The following is a 12,415-nucleotide window of genomic DNA, read 5'->3' as shown; positions in this document are numbered from 1 at the left end:
ATAGAAAATTTTGTCAAACCTTTATTTCTACAGAAAATTTTGTCAAACTTTTATTTTTATAGAAAGTTTTGTCAACATTTTGTTTCTATAAAAAATTTTGTCAAAATTTTATTTCTAAAATAATTTTGGCAAAATTTTATTTCTATAGAAAATTTTTTGATAATTTTATTTATATAGAAAATTTTGTCAATTTTATTTATATAGAAAATTTTGTAAAGATATTATTTCTGTATTTTTTGAAATTTTTATTTCTATAGAAAATTTTGTCAAAATTTTATTTCTATAGAAAATTTTGTCGAAATTGCATTTATATAGAAAATTTTGTCAACACTTTATTTAATTTTGTCAAAATTTTATTTCTATAGAAATATTTTTTAATTTATTTTTTCTATACGAAATTTTGCCAAATGTTGTCCAATTCGTATTCTATAAGAAATTTTGTCAAAATTTTATTTCTATAGGGAAAATTTTATTCTTATAGGAAATTTTGTCAAAATTTTATTTCTATAGAAAATTTTGTCAAAATTTTATTTCTATAGACATTTTTGATAAAATTTTATTTCTATAGACATTTTTGACAAAATTGTATTTCTTTAGAAAATTTTGTCAAAGATTTATTGTTTATTTTGTCACAATTTTATTTCCATTGAAATTTTGTCAAAATTTTATTCCTATAGAAAATGTTAAAATTTTATTTTTATAGAAAATTTTGTCAAAATTTTATTTCTATAGAAAATTTTGTCAATATTTTATTTCTCAATTTATTTTTGTCAAAAGTTGATTTATATAGAAAATTTGGTCAAAATTTTATTTATATAGAAAATTTTGTCAAAATTGTATTTATATAGAAAATTTTGTCAAAATTTTATTCCTATATTTTTTGAAAATTTTATTTTATTTCTATAGAAAATTTTGTCAAAATTTTATTTCTATAGAAAATTTGGTAAAAATTTTTATTTCTATAGAAAATTTTTATTTCTTGCTAAAGAAGCCATGTGTATATAGACATAGACAATATGCCTTTCACAAAGTGCCTTGAGGTCCTGTAATAAAACTAAAAAAATCCTCATTTTGAATATGTTAATTTCTTAAATGTCCGCCATTTATAAGTTTTAGATTTTAGTTGATATCTGAGAAACGTTCACATTTGAGTTGATATCTGAGAAACGTTCACATTTAAGGAAGACTAACTCTATATATAGGGTAATTGTGATGAAAACGTACCAAATGGCTCGCGGTTGTGCCACAGTGCTTTTGGCAGTCGAAATGTATCAAAAAGATCTTAAATGTGTCAACTTTATCAACCCTGCCACTAATTGTGAAATAAACTTTGAATATTATTTTGAAAAAAGGATTCGTTGGTGATGCATTGTATATCAGGTAGTAAAGTGTTCCAGGGATGTATCTGAACCGATTTCAACCAAATTTGGCGCTATTAACAACACGAAAAATATATATGGGAACCTGAACAAATTTAGATGACATTTTGCCAGTTTTACGGTACAAAATATTCGGATGTCCAAAATTTTAAAAAGATCGGTTGATAAAGACGTTTACTCTGACCAGAGTGGTTAAAAATATATATGGTAGCTATATCTCAACCTGAACCGAGAAATAAATAGCGATTGTCTTTGAGTTGAAGTAAGACCCAATGCCAAATTTGAAGACGATCAGACATAAACTGCGAGCTATACTTTGCACATAAAAATACATGAACAGACAGACAGACAGAATTTTATTCTAAGACAATCGGTTTATTAGACGATGGGTCAGCGACTGCTCTTTGTTGGACGTTACTTAAAATTGCACAAACTTATTATTGCCTATATCACAGTAATGGTGAATGGTATAAAAATCAAGTCAATATAAAGTGGACTGCCTCATATAATAACTACCAAAGAAATATTATAAAAAGCTTCAACAAACTAAGAAATCTTCACAAAGTGAATTCGATAAAAGTGAAGCAATAAATCGCATTGATTGAAGGAGGAACAATAAATAAAGAATTAAATTGTACGAAATCTTGAACATATCGTACAAATGATCCCGAAAGTCATAACCATTAATAGTATGGAATTTTTCGATATTAACTGGAGTGTATGGAAAATTCTCGGTGTAAATGTCCTTAAGCAGTATACTGCAAATACCTTTCGTTTCGATGCGTATTTCATTTGGGCCATTACAGCAAATTTAATAGCTACCATCTCATTTCCGCTACATCTTTCATTTGGTATTCTTCAGGCTAAAGAGAAATCGGTTCTATTCGATGGTGTGGCCATATCCATCACAAGTATCGGGGCATCTTTGAAACTATTCATAATGGCCGCTAAAATGAAACAAATTCTTAAAATGGAAAATCTTTTGCGAACATTAGATGCACGAGTTACACATCCCGAAGAAATGCAACACTATGAAAAACGTATACGCCTAAGCATCTTAAACATTCAGCGAATGTATTTGGTTATATATTGCGGAATTGGTATGGCTGTGTTAGGATCTTTGGTATTCGGTGGAGTGCAACGCCTCTTCTATACTGGATGGTTACCATTCGATTGGAGTGAATCGCTATGGCGTTATTGTCTTGCAATGCTCTATCAAATTTTTGGTATTTTCATACAAATGTGTGAGACATTTTCCAATGACAGCTTTTCGCCAAAAGCCCTTTGTCTCCTATCGGCTCATATTAAGCTTCTGTATATGCGTGTGTCACGCATAGGTTTTGAGGGATCTCCCAGGAAGGAGACAAGTAAGGTAGCTTTGCAAGAACAAGAGAATGAATTAAATCGTTGCATTTTGGATCAGATAAATTTGTATGAGTAAGTTAATTCGACAATAACAAAACAAACTAGCCCAAAAAAAAAAATAAGAAACTATTTTCTTTAAACTCATATTAAAGTAAATTAAAGTGGTAAAAATTAAAAATAAAATTTAAATTAATATAAAATTAAAATTCGTAAAATAAATAATAATTACCAATACAAAAAAAAAAAAAACAAGTAAGGAAAGTCTAAAGTCGGGCGGGGCCGACTATATTATACCCTGCACCACTTTGTAGATCTAAATTTTCGATACCATATCAAATCCGTCAAATGTGTTGGGTGCTATATATAAAGGTTTGTGCCAAATACATACATTTAAATATCACTCGATCTGGGCAGAATGTGATAGACTTCTACAAAATCTCAAAATTTAAGTCGGCTAATGCACTAGGGTGGAACACAATGTTAGTAAAAAAATATGGGAAACATTTAAATCTGAAGCAATCTTAAGGAAACTTCGCAAAAGTTTATTTATGATTTATCGCTCGATATATATGTATTAGAAGTTTAAGAAAATTAGAGTAATTTTTTCAACTATTCGACTAAGCAGTGGCGATTTTACAAGGAAAATGTTGGTATTTTGACCATTTTTGTCGAAATCAGAAAAACATATATATGGGAGCTATATCTAAATCTGAACCGATTTCAACCTAATTTGGCACGCATAGCAACAATGCTAATTCCACTCCCTGTGCAAAATTTCAACTAAATCGGAGCAAAAAAATAGCCTCTGTGGTCACATGAGTGTAAATCGGGCGAAAGCTATATATGGGAGCTATATCTAAATCTGAACCGATTTCAACCAAATTTGGCACGCATAGCTACAATGCTTATTCTACTCCCTGTGCAAAATTTCAATTAAATCGGAGTAAAAGATTGGCCTCTGTGGTCATATGAGTGTAAATCGGGCGAAAGCTATATATGGAAGCTATATCTAAATCTGAACCGATTTCCACCAAATTTGACACGCATAGCTATAATGCTAATTCTACTCCCTGTGCAAAATTTCAACTAAATCGGAGCAAAAAATTGGCCTCTGTGGACAAGGGAGTGTAAATCGGGCGAAAGCTATATATGGGAGCTATATCTAAATCTGAACCGATTTGGATAATATTCTGCAAGTATTTCGAGACTCATAAAATATTCGGATGTACGGAATTTGAGGAAGATCGGTTGATATACACGCCAATTATGACCAGATCGGTAAAAAATATATATGGCAGCTATATCTAAATCTGAACCGATTTTTCCAAAATCAATAGGGATCGTCTTTGAGTCGAAACAGGACCCTATACCAAATTTTAGGACAATCGGACTAAAACTGCGAGCTGTACTTTGCACACAAAAATACATCAACAGACAGACAGACGGACAGACAGACAGACAGACGGACATCGCTAAATCGACTCAGAATTTAATTCTAAGACGATCGCTATACTAAACGATGAGTCTCAGACTTTTCCTTCTTGGCGTTACATACAAATGCACAAACTTATTATACCCTGTACCACAGTAGTGGTGAAGGGTATAAATATGGGAAACATTTAAATCTGAAGCAATTTTAAGGAAACTTCTCAAAAGTTTATTTATGATTTATCGCTCGATATATATGTATTAGAAGTTTAAGAAAATTAGAGTAATTTTTTCAACTTTTCGACTAAGCAGTGGCGATTTTACAAGGAAAATGTTGGTATTTTGACCATTTTTGTCGAAATCAGAAGAACATATATATGGGAGCTATATCTAAATCTGAACCGATTTCAACCTAATTTGGCACGCATAGCAACAATGCTAATTCTACTCCCTGTGCAAAATTTCAACTAAATCGGAGCAAAAAATTGGCCTCTGTGGTCATATGAGTGTAAATCGGGCGAAAGCTATATATGGGAGCTATATCTAAATGTGAACCGATTTGGATGATATTTTGCAAGTTTTTCGAGACTCATAAAATATTCGGATGTACGGAATTTGAGGAAGATCGGTTGATATACACGCCAATTATGACCAGATCGGTGAAAAATATATATGGCAGCTATATCTAAATCTGAACCGATTTTTCCAAAATCAATAGGGATCGTCTTTGAGTCGAAACAGGACCCTATACCAAATTTTAGGACAATCGGACTAAAACTGCGAGCTGTACTTTGCACACAAAAATACATCAACAGACAGACGGACATCGCTAAATCGACTCAGAATTTAATTCTAAGACGATCGGTATACTAAACAATGGGTCTCAGACTTTTCCTTCTTGGCGTTACATACAAATGCACAAACTTATTATACCCTGTACCACAGTAGTGGTGAAGGGTATAAATATGGGAAATATGAAGCGAGAGAAATTTTGAGGCAATTGTACAAAAGAGCATTTGCGATTTATCAGGCGATACTTATGTATTCGAGATATAGGACAATTTGAGTAACATTTACAATTTTTGCTACTTAGCAGTGACGATTTTACAAGGATATTGGTTAAATCTTGCCAAGATATGTGGTCAAGTGTGGGTTGTGATATATTATTTGGTCAAGTCGGGCGACTTGGAGCCTCATTTAAAACTCAACCGTTCTGTGGAAAGTCTGGCATTACAGTGTTTAGGATATGAATAAGATATGGGGAAATTATCACATAATTTTGTGTAAAGTGTGGGAATTTTGGCCATATTTGTATAAACCGGAAAAATGAATATATGGACGCTTTATCTAATTCTGAACCAAATTAGATCAAACTTGACACACTTAAATATCATATTAAATACATTCTCCGTGGAAACTATGCAGTCAATTTGAGGAAAATCCCATTGAAAATGGGTCTAAAATATGAAATAGTCTACCATATTTTCCCAACTCTGGTGTACATATAACGGGAGCTATATATAATCTGAACCGATTTCGACTAAATTTGACATGCATAGTTAGAATAATAATTCTGTTATCTCTGCAAAATTTCACGTAAATGGGAGTTTAACTTTGGCCCCCGTAGTCATTTGAGTATAAATCGGGCGAAAGATATATATGGGAGCTATATCTAAATCTGAACCGATTTCAACCAAATTTGGCACACTTACCGATACTATTAAACGTACTCCTTGTGCAAAATTTGAACCAAATCACGGCAAAACTCTGGCTTTTGAGACCATATAAGTTCAAATCGGACGAAAGATATATATGGGAGCTATATCTAAATTTGAACCGATGTCAACCAAATTTGGTACACTTATCGATACTATTAAACGTACTCCTTGTGCAAAATTTGAACTAAATCACGGCAAAACTCTGGCTTTTGAGGCCATATAAGTGCAAATCGGAAGAACGATATATATGGAAGCTATATCAAAATCTGAACCGATTTCAATCAAATTTACCAAGCATTTGTAGAATGTCAATTCTACTCTTTATGCAAAATTTCACGTAAATCGGTAGTAAACTTTGGCCTCTGTGGTCATATGAGTCTAAATCGGACGAGAGATATATATGGGAGCTATATCTAAATCTGAACCGATTTGAATCAAATTTACCAAGCAATGGTAGACTGTTAATTCTACTCTTTATGCAAAATTTCAGGAAAATCGGTAGTAACCTTTGGCCTCTGTGGTCATATGAGTCTAAATCGGACGAAAGATATATATGGGAGCTATATCTAAATCTGAACCGATTTAGCTGATATTTGGCAAGTTTTTCGAGACTCATAACATATTCGGATGTACTGAATTTGAAGAACATCGGTTGATATATACGCCAATTATGACCAGATCGGGGATAAATATATATGGCAGCTATATCTAAATCTGAACCGATTTTTTTCAAAATCAATAGCGATTGTCTTTGTCCCAAAAAACGACCCTATGCCAAATTTGAGGACGATCGGACTTAAACTGCGACCTGTACTTTGCGCACAAAAATACATGAACAGACAGACAGACCGACGGACGGACAGACAGCCAGACAGACAGCCAGACAGACAGACGGACATCGCTAAATCGACTCAGAATTTAATTCTAAGACGATTGGTATACTAAACGATGGGTCTCAGACTTTTCCTTCGTGGCGTAACATACAAATGCACAAACTTATTATACCCTGTACCACAGTAGTGGTGAAGGGTATAAAAATTATAACATAAATAAAATTTATATAAAAATCAAAATTAGAAAATATAAATTAAAAATTACAAAAATAAAATTTAATGGAGCTATGCCAATAACTATTACATTAAAAATTAAACATTTTGAATAAATAAAATAATTAAATAAATATTAAAATTAATTAATTAAATACTTAAATAATAACGACTATTACAAATTACCAAGCAAAAATAATTAAAACTAAAAATATTATTACAAACCAAATTTAATAATAGAACTAAAATTTAAACAAAAATTAAAATTAATCAATTATATAATAACGACATTACAAATTACACATTACAAATTACTAAAAGCAAAGATAATTAAAAATAAATAAATATCATTAAAATTAAATTTGATACGAACATTAAAATTAAGGTTATATTGAAGTTTTATTTAAATTATATAATATGTATATATATAAAATAAAATAAAATCTATCAGATTAAACATGTTTTAATGAATTTCCATTGGAACAAAAAACACATGAATTTAATTTTCTCTTATTTCAGACTCTACAATACCATACAGGACATCATATCATGGGCTATGGTGGTACAATTACTGGTATCCATATTGAACAATTGTGTGGCCATAGTTGCTTTGCTCTTTTTTGTAACGGAACCCTTTGAAAGACTCTACTACGTCATGTATATCTTTGGTCTTTCGATGCAATTATTTCCCTCATGTTACTATGGCAGTGATTTTGTGCTACTGTTCGAGCAACTTCACTATGCTGTTTTTTCCTGCAACTGGATTGGTCAATCAAAGAGTTTCAAACGACACATGATGATATTCACTGAACGTTCATTGCGTGAAACTATGGCTTTTGCTGGTGGAATATTTCCAATACATTTGGATACATTTTTTGCAACATGTAAAGCAACATATTCACTTTTTGCCCTCATCATAACAATGAAATAAAATATTGACTAGAGGAAAGGAATAAAACCAAAAAAAAAAAAAATTGTGACAGTTATAAAAGAAAAATCTTTATTAAAATATATCACATCAACTACTAGCATTTTAAATTATTATATTTTACATCACTTCGATTACATTCGACATAAAAAGTATATAAAAATCGTAAAATGCGGGGTGAATGGTAATGCAACGAAGCTCTATATGTTTATACCCACCACCATAGAATATGGATGGGGGTGGGGACCGACTATATTACACCCTGCACTAATATGTAGATCTACATTTTCGATACCATCTCAAATTCTACAACTATTTTGGTACGTATATTTAAATCTGAAGCAATGTGAACAACATTTTTTTGGCCATCTGCAAAATAACTAGACTTAAAATTTATATATTGGCTAATGTCCCAGTGCTCCGTTCAATATTTAAAGCCACTTTTATGCAATTTATCGACTAAGCAACACGGTTGCCACAGTTGGTAGAATTTTACCAAAAACGGTAGATTTGTTACTGTTTGGTAGTTTGGTAGAATTCGTGATGTTTTGGTATTCCTCTTCACTTAAGAGGTACTTCATAAATTTTCTATACAAACAAAATTTTGACAAAATTTTCTATAGAAAAACAAGTAAGGAAAGTCTAAAGTCGGGCGGGGCCGACTATATTATACCCTGCACCGCTTTGTAGATCTAAATTTTCGATACCATATCACATCCGTCAAATATGTTGGGGGGTATATATAAAGGTTTATCCCAAATACATACATTTAAATATCTCTCGATCTGGACAGAATTTGATAGACTTCTACAAAATCTATAGACTCAAAATTTAAGTCGGCTAATTCACTAGGGTGGAGCACAATGTTAGTAAAAAACAAGTATATACGGCCGCAAGTTCGGCCAGGCCGAATCTTATATACCCACCACCATGGATTGCGTAGAAACTTCTACGAAAGACTATCATCGACAATCGAATTACTTGAATTACTCTTAAAACTTCTTAACATCGTTTTCTAAATTGTGATTTAGTCCATACATGGTATATATTAGACAAAAAAAGTTATGTATAGTTAAGTCTACAATCGATACGGACTTTTTGTACGTAGAGAGCCAGAATTGAAATATGGGGATCGCTTATATGGGGGCTATAAACAATTATGAACTTGATATTGACCAATTTTTGTGTGATTGGGAATCGATTTATCTGAGGGCCATATATAACTATAGACCGATATGGACCTAGTTAGGCATGGTTGTTACTAGCACAATGTACCAAATTTCAACTCTCTCGGATGAAATTTGCTCCTCCAAGAGGTTCCAAAACCAAATCTCGGGATCGGTTTATATGGGGCTATGTACGATTATGGACTGATATGGACCACTTTTGGCATGGTTGTTAAATATCATATACTACCACCACGTACCAAATTTCAAGCAGATCGGATGAATTTTGCTTCTCCAAAAGGCACCGGAGGTCAAATCTGGGGATCGATTTATATGGGAGCTATGTATAATTATGGACTGATAGGAACCAATTCCTGCATGGTTGTTGGATACCATATACTAACATCACGTACCAAATTCCAACCGAATGGGAAGAATATTGCTCTTCTCTGGAGGTCAAATCTGGGGATCGGTTTATATGGGGCCTATATATAATTATGGACCGATATCGACCAATTTTTGCATGGGAGTTTGAGGCCATATATTAACACCACGTACCAAATTTCAACTCAATCAGATGAATTTTGGTCTTCCAAGAGGTTGCGGAGGTCAAATCTGGTGATCGGTTTATATGGGGGCTATATATAATTATGGACCGATGTGGACCAATTTTTGCATGGTTGCTAGAGACCATATACTAACACCATGTACCAAATTTCAGCCGAATCGGATGAAATTTTCTTCTCTTAGAGGCCTCGCAAGCCAAATCGGGGGATCGGTTTATATGGGGGCTATATATAATTATGGACCGATGTCGACCAATTTTTGCATGGTTGTTAGAGACCCTATACTAACACCATGTACCAAATTTCAGCCGGATCGGATGAAATTTGCTTCTCTTAGAGGCCTCGCAAGCCAAATCGGGGGATCGGTTTATATGGGGGCTATATATAATTATGGACCGATGTGGACCAGTTTTTGCATGGTTGTTAGAGACCATATACTGACACCATGTACCAAATATCAGCCGGATCGGATGAAATTTGCTTCTCTTAGGGGCCTCGTAAGCCAAATCGGGGGATCGGTTTATATGGGGGCTATATATAATTATGGACCGATGTGGACCAGTTTTTGCATGGTTGTTAGAGACCATATACTGACACCATGTACCAAATTTCAGCCGGATCGGATGAAATTTGCTTCTCTTAGTGGCTCCGCAAGCCAAATCGGGGAATCGGTTTATATGGGGGCTATATGTAATTATGGACCGATATGGACCAATTTTTGCATGGTTGTTAGAGACCATATACCAACATCATGTACCAAATTTCAGCCGGATCGGATGAAATTTGCTTCTCTTAGAGCGATCGCAAGCCAAATTTGGGGGTCCGTTTATATGGGGGCTATACGTAAAAGTGGACCGATATAGACCAATTTTTGCATGGTTGTTAGAGACCATATAATAACACCATGTACCAAATTTCAGCAGGATCAGATGAAATTTGCTTCTCTTAGAGCAATCGCAAGCCAAATTTGGGGGTCCGCTTATATGGGGGCTATACGTAAAAGTGGACCGATATGGCCCATTTGCAATACATTAATAACAACTACTCGATAGCTTGTTTCGTTCGGAAGTTAGCGTGATTTCAACAGACGGACGGACGGACGGATATGCTCAGATCGACTCAGAATTTCACCACGACCCAGAATATATATACTTTATGGGGTCTTAGAGCAATATTTCGATGTGTTACAAACGGAATGACAAAGTTAATATACCCCCATCCTATGGTGGAGGGTATAATATGGGAAAAATTTAATTCTGAAGCAAAATTTCAACTAAATCGGAGTTAAAAATTGGCCTCTGTGGTCATACGAGTGTAAATCGGGCGAAAGCTATATATGGGAGCTATATCTAAATCTGAACCGATTTCAACCAAATTTGGCACGCATAGCTACAATGCTAATTCTACTCTCTGTGCAAAATTTCAACTTAATCGGAGCAAAAAAATTGGCCTCTGTGGTCATATGAGTGTAAATCGGGCGAACGATATATATGGGAGCTATATCTAAATCTGAACCGATTTCAACCAAATTTGGCACGCATAGACACAATACTAATTTTACTCCCTGTGCAAAATTTCAATTAAATCGGAGTAAAAGATTGGCCACTGTGGTCATATGAGTGTAAATCGGGCGAACGATATATATGGGAGCTATATCTAAATCTGAACCGATTTCAATAAAATTTGTCACACTTGACTATAGTACTAATTGTTCTTTTTGTACAAAATTTTAAACAAATTAGGGTAAAACTCTGGCTTCTGGGACGGTATTAGTCCATATCGGGCGAAAGATATATATGGGAGCTATATCTAAATCTGAACAGATTTCTTCCAAAATCAATAGGGTTCTATTCTGAACCAAAACGCATACTTGTGCCAAATTTTAAGTCGATTGGACTAAAACTGCGACCTAGACTTTGATTACAAAAATGTGTTCACGGACATGGCTATATCGACTCAGGAGCCCACCCTGAGCATTTGTGCCAAAGACACCATGTGTCTATCTCGTCTCCTTCTGGGTGTTGCAAACATATGAACTAACTTATAATACCCTGTTCCACAGTGTGGCGCAGGGTATAAAAAGGAATCTGTGCCAAATTTCAGGACGATAGCGCCATTATTGAAGGCTGTAGCGTGATTACAACAGACAAATGGACAGACGGACATACTTATATCGTCTTAGAATTTCTCTCGATCAAGAATATATATATATACTTTATATAGTCGGAAATCGACTATATAAACTTATTATATCACCATCACCATTCTATGGTGGTGGGTATAAAAATACTTCTTTCTTTGCAACAAAGTGAAAATGACGAAAAATCAACAGTTCCAAAGCAATTCCAGCCCATTAATAAAATATCCGATAGTGTGAATAGCTCAATTATTACTTATTGACCATAGATTTAATATAGTAATTATTTTTAATTGGCTATACATTTAAATTGAATTTATTATAAACTTAATTATATCAATTTGTAATAAACAATTACCAAAATCGAGTGTGTGTGTGTGTCTTGTGGTTAACATTTAATAAAGTTATTATTGTAATCATATCATCATATCCTCATTATATAAATGCAATTAAATATTTTGTGTATATGGCTTTCCGTTAATAAAATAAATAACTATGATTTTTTACAAATCAAATAAAATTATTCACTATTTGGACTTGGACTCATATTACAGCCTTTGTACTGCTGATTTGACGACTTGGGCTACAGGAGGCCCGGCGTTGTAGTAGAGCAAGAGATCTCATGTCCGTGTCTATTGGGTCCTATTAATCGAATAGCCTCATTGACAAGGTCCATTTGGGC

The sequence above is a fragment of the Haematobia irritans genome, chromosome 5, assembly GCF_050003625.1.
Source record: "Haematobia irritans isolate KBUSLIRL chromosome 5, ASM5000362v1, whole genome shotgun sequence".
NCBI classification, from domain to species: Eukaryota; Metazoa; Arthropoda; class Insecta; order Diptera; family Muscidae; genus Haematobia; species Haematobia irritans.
Note: the sequence above shows the minus strand (reverse complement) of the source record.